Source organism: Salvelinus sp. IW2-2015, unplaced genomic scaffold, assembly GCF_002910315.2.
Source record: "Salvelinus sp. IW2-2015 unplaced genomic scaffold, ASM291031v2 Un_scaffold211, whole genome shotgun sequence".
Classification (NCBI taxonomy): domain Eukaryota; kingdom Metazoa; phylum Chordata; class Actinopteri; order Salmoniformes; family Salmonidae; genus Salvelinus; species Salvelinus sp. IW2-2015.
Window position 1 is genome coordinate 244,010 of NW_019942525.1, and position 6,000 is coordinate 250,009.

The following is a 6,000-nucleotide window of genomic DNA, read 5'->3' on the forward strand; positions in this document are numbered from 1 at the left end:
CAATTCCATATTAATACCCATTTTTGGAATGAGATGATCGACTAGCATGTGTCCACATACTTTTGTTCATGTCGTGTATATATATATATATATATATATATATATATATATACACTGCTCAAAAAAATAAAGGGAACTTTAACAACACAATGTAACTCCAAGTCAATCACACTTTTGTGAAATCAAACTGTCCACTTAGGAAGCAACACTGATTGACAATAAATGTCACATGCTGTTGTGCAAATGGAATAGACAAAAGGTGGAAATTATAGGCAATTAGCAAGACACCCCCAAAAAAGGAGTGATTCTGCAGGTGGTGACCACAGACCACTTCTCAGTTCCTATGCTTCCTGGCTGATGTTTTGGTCACTTTTGAATGCTGGCGGTGCTCTCACTCTAGTGGTAGATGAGACGGAGTCTACAACCCACACAAGTGGCTCAGGTAGTGCAGTTCATCCAGGATGGCACATCAATGCGAGCTGTGGCAAAAGGTTTGCTGTGTCTGCAGCGTAGTGTCCAGAGCATGAGGCGCTACCAGGAGACAGGCCAGTACATCAGGAGACGTGGGAGGCCGTAGGAGGGCAACAACCCAGCAGCAGGACCGCTACCTCCGCCTTGTGTGCAAGGAGGTGCACTGCCAGAGCCCCTGCAAAATGACCTCCAGCAGGCAACAATGTGCATGTGTCTGCTCAAACGGTCACGACACAAGCTCATGCACGCTGGATGCATGGGCTCGCGCCACAGCGTGGGTGTGCTTACAGCCCAAACCGGCATGGACGTTTGCATGCCAGAGAACACCAATTCGGCATTCGCCACTCTGCCCTGGTGCTCTTCACAGTGAAAGCAGGTTCCAACAGTGCTAGCACATGAGCACGGACAGACGTGACAGAGTCTGGAGACGCGTGGAGAACGTATTGCTCCTGCAACATATCTCCCAGCTGACCGGGTTTGGCCGATGGGTCAGTCATAGGTGTGGGTGGCATCTGTGGCGACAGCCTCCATGTGCTCGCAGAGGCCTGACTGCATAGTACCAGATGAGATCCTGACCTTGTGAAGCCAATGCTACACCATGCACATTTGTGGCCTGCTGGAGGTCATTTTGCAGGGCTCTGGCAGTGCACCTCCTTGCACAAAGGCGGAGGTAGCGGTCCTGCTGCTGGGTTGTTGCCCTCCTACGGCTCCTCCACGTCTCCTGATGTACTGGCCTGTCTCCTGGTAGCGCCTCCATGCTCTGGACACTACGCTGACAGACACAGCAAAACCTTTTTGCCACAGCTCGCTTGATGTGCCATCCTGGATGAACTGCACACCTGAGCCACTTGTGTGGTTGTAGACTCCGTCTCATGCTACCACTAGAGTGAGAGCACCGCCAGCATTCAAAAGTGACCAAAACATCAGCCAGGAAGCATAGGAACTGAGAAGTGGTCTGTGGTCACCACCTGCAGAATCACTCCTTTTTTGGGGTGTCTTGCTAATTGCTATAATTTCCACCTTTTGTCTATTCCATTTGCACAACAGCATGTGACATTTATTGTCAATCAGTGTTGCTTCCTAAGTGGACAGTTTGATTTCACAAAAGTGTGATTGACTTGGAGTTACATTGTGTTGTTAAAGTTCCCTTTATTTTTTTGAGCAGTGATATATATATATATATATATATATATATATATATACACGACATGAACAAAGTATGTGGACACATGCTAGTCGATCATCTCATTCCAAAAATGGGTATTAATATGGAATTGGTCCCTCCTTTGCTGCTATAAAGCCTCCACTCTTCTGGGAAGGCTTTCCTCTCGATGTTGGAATGTTGCTGCGGGGACCTTCTTCCATTCAGCCACAAAGAGCATTAGTGAGGTCGGGCACTGATTGTTGGGCGATTAGGCCTGGCCTGCAGTCGGCGTTCCAATTCATCCCTAAAGTCTTTGATGGGGTTGAGGTTGGAAGCACAGAAATCGTCTAGAATGTCATTTTATGCTGTAGCATTAAGATTTCTTCACTGGAATAGGGGCCTAGCCCAAACCATGAAAAACAGCCCCAGACCATTATTCCTCCTGCACCAAACTTTACAGTTGGCAGTATGCATTGGGGCATGTAGCGTTCTCCTGGCATCCACCAAACCCAGATGTGTCCGTCGGACTGCCAGATGGTGAAGCGTAATTCATCACTCCAGAGAACACGTTTCCACTGCTCCAAAGTCCAATGGCAACGAGCTTTACAGCACTCCAGCTGACGCTTGGCATGCGCATGGTGATCTTAGGCTTGTGTGCGGCTGCTCGGCCATGAAAACCCATTTCATGAAGCTCCCGGATGAACAGTTTCTTGTGCTGATGTTGTTTGCAGAGGCAGTTTGGAACTCGGTAGTGAGTGTTGCAACGAGGACAGGCTATTTTTACACGCTACGCGCTTCAGCACTCAGCGGTCCTGTTCTGTGAGCTTGTGTGGCCTACCACTTCAAATCCAAATCAAATCTAAGTTTATTTGTCACGTGTGCCGAATACAACAGGTGTAGACCTTACAGTGAAATGCTTACTTACAGGCCCTAACCAACAGTGCGATTTTAAAGTAAAAAATAGGTATTAGGTGAACAATAGATAAGTAAAAGAATAAAAAACAACAGTAAAAGACAGTGAAAAATAATAGTAGCGAGGCTATATACAGTAGCGAGGCTATAAACAGGCACCGGTTAGTCGGGCTAATTGAGGTAGTATGTACATGAATGTATAGTTAAAGTGACTATGCATATATGATAAACAAAGAGTAGCAGCAGCGTAAAAGAGGGGTGGGGGGGGAGCGGGACAATGCAAATAGTCTGTGTAGCCATTTGATTACTTGTTCAGGAGTGTTATGGCTTGGGGGTAAAAACTGTTGAGAAGCTTTTTGATCCTAGACTTGGCACTCCGTACTGCTTGCCATGCGTAGTAGAAAGAACATTCTATGACTGGGGTGGCTGGGGTCTTTGACAATTTTTAGGCCTTCCTCTGACACCGCCTGGTGTAGAGGTCCTGGATGGCAGGCAGCTTAGCCCGAGTGATGTACTGGGCCGTACGCACTAACCTCTGTAGTGCCTTGCAGTCGGAGGCCGAGCAGTTCAGTTCTAGGCAGTGATGCAACCAGTCAGGATACTCTCGATGTTGCAGCTGAAAGAACCTTTTGAGGTCTGAGGACCAATGCCAAAATCTTTTCAGCCTCCTGAGAGGGAATAGGCTTTGTCGTGCCCTCGTTATGACTGTCTTGGTGTGTTTGGACCATTCTAGTTTGTTGGTGATGTGGACACCAAGGACTTGAAGCTCTCAACTTCAGGCTGAGCCGTTGTTTCTCCTAGACGTTTCCACTTTCTCAATAACTGCAGTTATAGTGATCGGGCAGCTCAAGCAGGGCAGAAATTTGACGAACTGACTTGTGGTAGGTGCATCCTATGGCGATGCCACGTGAAAGTCACTGAGCTCTTCAGTAAGGCCATTCACTGCCAATGTTTGTTTATGGATATTGCATGGCTGTGTGCTTGATTTTTATACACCTGTCAGAGCCGGTGTTGCTGAATTTGCCGAATCCACAATTAAAGGGGTGTCCACATAATTTTGTGTGTTGTGTATATATATATCTAGACATGGGTATATATATCTAGAATAGGTACAGTTGAAGTCGGAAGTTTACATACACCTTAGCCAAATACATTTAAACTCAGTTTTTCACAATCCTGACATTTAATCCTAGTAAAAATTCCCTGTTTTACGTCCGTTAGGATCACCACTTTATTTAAGAATGTGAATGTCAGAATAATAGTAGAGAAATGATTTATTTCAGCTTTTATTTCTTCATCACATTTCCCAGTGGTCAAAGTTTACATACACTCAATAGTATTTGGTAGCATTGCCTTTAATTGTTTAACTTGCGTTAAACGTTCTCGGGTCGCCTTCTACCAGTCTTCCCACAATAATTTTGGCCCATTCCTCTGACAGAGCTGGTGTACTGAGTTCAGGTTTTGTGGCCTCCTGGCTCGCACACACTTTTTCAGTTCTGCCGCCCAAATTTTCTATGGATTGAGGTCAGGCTTTGTGATGGCCACTCCAATACCTTGACTTTTGTGTCCTTAAGCCATTTTTCCAACAACTTTGGTAGTATGCTTGGGGTCATTGGTCCATTTGGAAGATCCATTTGCGACCAAGCTTTAACTTCCTGACTGATGTCTTGAGATGTTGCTTCAATATATCCACATAATTTTCCGGCCTCATGATGCCATCTATTTTTGAGTGCACCAGTCCATCCTGCAGCAAAGCACCCCCACAACATGATGCTGCCACCCCATGCTCACCGTTGGATGGTGTTCTTCGGCTTGCAAGCCTCCCCCTTTTTCCTCCAAACATAACGATGGTCATTATGGCCAAACAGTTCTATTTTGTTTTCATCAGACCAGAGGACATTTCTCCAAAAAAGTACAATCTTTGTCCCCATGTGCAGTTGCAAACAGTAGTCTGGCTTTTTTATGGCGGTTTAGGAGCAGTGGCTTTTCCTTGCTGAGCGGCCTTTCAGGTTATGTCGATATAGGACTTGTTTTACTGTGGATATAGATACTTTTGGCACCTGTTTCCTCCAGCATCTTCACAAGGTCCTTTGCTGTGTTCTGGGATTGATTTGCACTTTTCGCACCAAAGTACGTTCCTTTCTAGGAGACAGAAGTGTCTCTTGTCCTGAGCGTATGACGGCTGCGTGGTCCAATGGTGTTTATACTTGCATACTATTGTTTGTACAGATGAATGTGGTACCTTCAGCATTGGAAATTGCTCCAAGGATAAACCAGACTTGTTGGAGGTTACAATTGTTTTTCTGAGCTCTTGGCTGATTTCTTTTGAATTTCCCATGATGTCAAGCAAAGAGGCACTGAGTTTGAAAAGTATGCCTGAAATACATCCACAGGTACACCTCCATTGACTCAAATTATGTCAATAGACCTATCAGAAGCTTCCTAAAGCCATGACATAATTTTCTGGAATTTTCCAAGCTGTTTAAAGGCACAGTCAAACTTAAGTGTATGTAAACTTCTACCCACTGGAATTGTGATACAGTGAATTATATGTGAAATAATCTATCTGTAAACAATTCTTGGAAAAATGACTTGTGTCCATGCACTAAGTCGATGTCTTAACCGACTTCCAAATCTATAATTTGTTAACAAAAATTGTGGGGGTTGAAAAAACAAGTTTAATTACTCCAACCTAAGTGTATGTAAAACTCCGACTTCATCTATATATATGTATATATTAATACCCTCAGGGTTAGATAGATGGGCAACCTCTGTCCAAGAGAGCCTGAATCACTAAGATTTCATTCTACCACAACTTGCTTGTCAACTTGATAGCTCCTAGTTTTTAGAAGTGAATCTTCTCTATAAACATATGAAATAATTATATCTAGTTAGATACTGACAGTGTGATACAAGATAAGTGCTACTGTTATGTTATCTTGTGCTGATGTACTATGGCATGACACATTTGGAGGAATTAGAGCTACGATTGTCCCTTTTGCTTTGTTTCCCTTTGCTGTGTTTTTGCTCAGTGTGATCAGATCTGCCTCCGCTGCTCTTGGCTTGTTTGTGTTTTCTACATTCATCTATAAAGTCCAGTGCACTTTCTCTCACATCTGTACACCATCATAAGTTTTACAGGACTGAAACAATGCATGTTTTATGTGTGGACAGTGCTTTTTATAGTCGGAGTGTTTATGTTTAAAGTTGCCATCTAATGATGATAGGATTTTCAGGAACTATGTTTATTCTCTTTGTCCTAGCCTTCTTTTATAGTACATTTGAGTTTGTTTCTATATGTATTTTTTCTTTTCATATTCATGTAGTGTGTTATTTACTAAATGTGTTATTCCAAAATTTGCAGCAAGCATAAATATCAGCTTTGAGTTCAATGTATCAGATCTCGAATTAGATGATGCAAAAGTACAGCGTAGAATGATTTAGCATTTTCTCTTTCTAATCAATTATTGTCC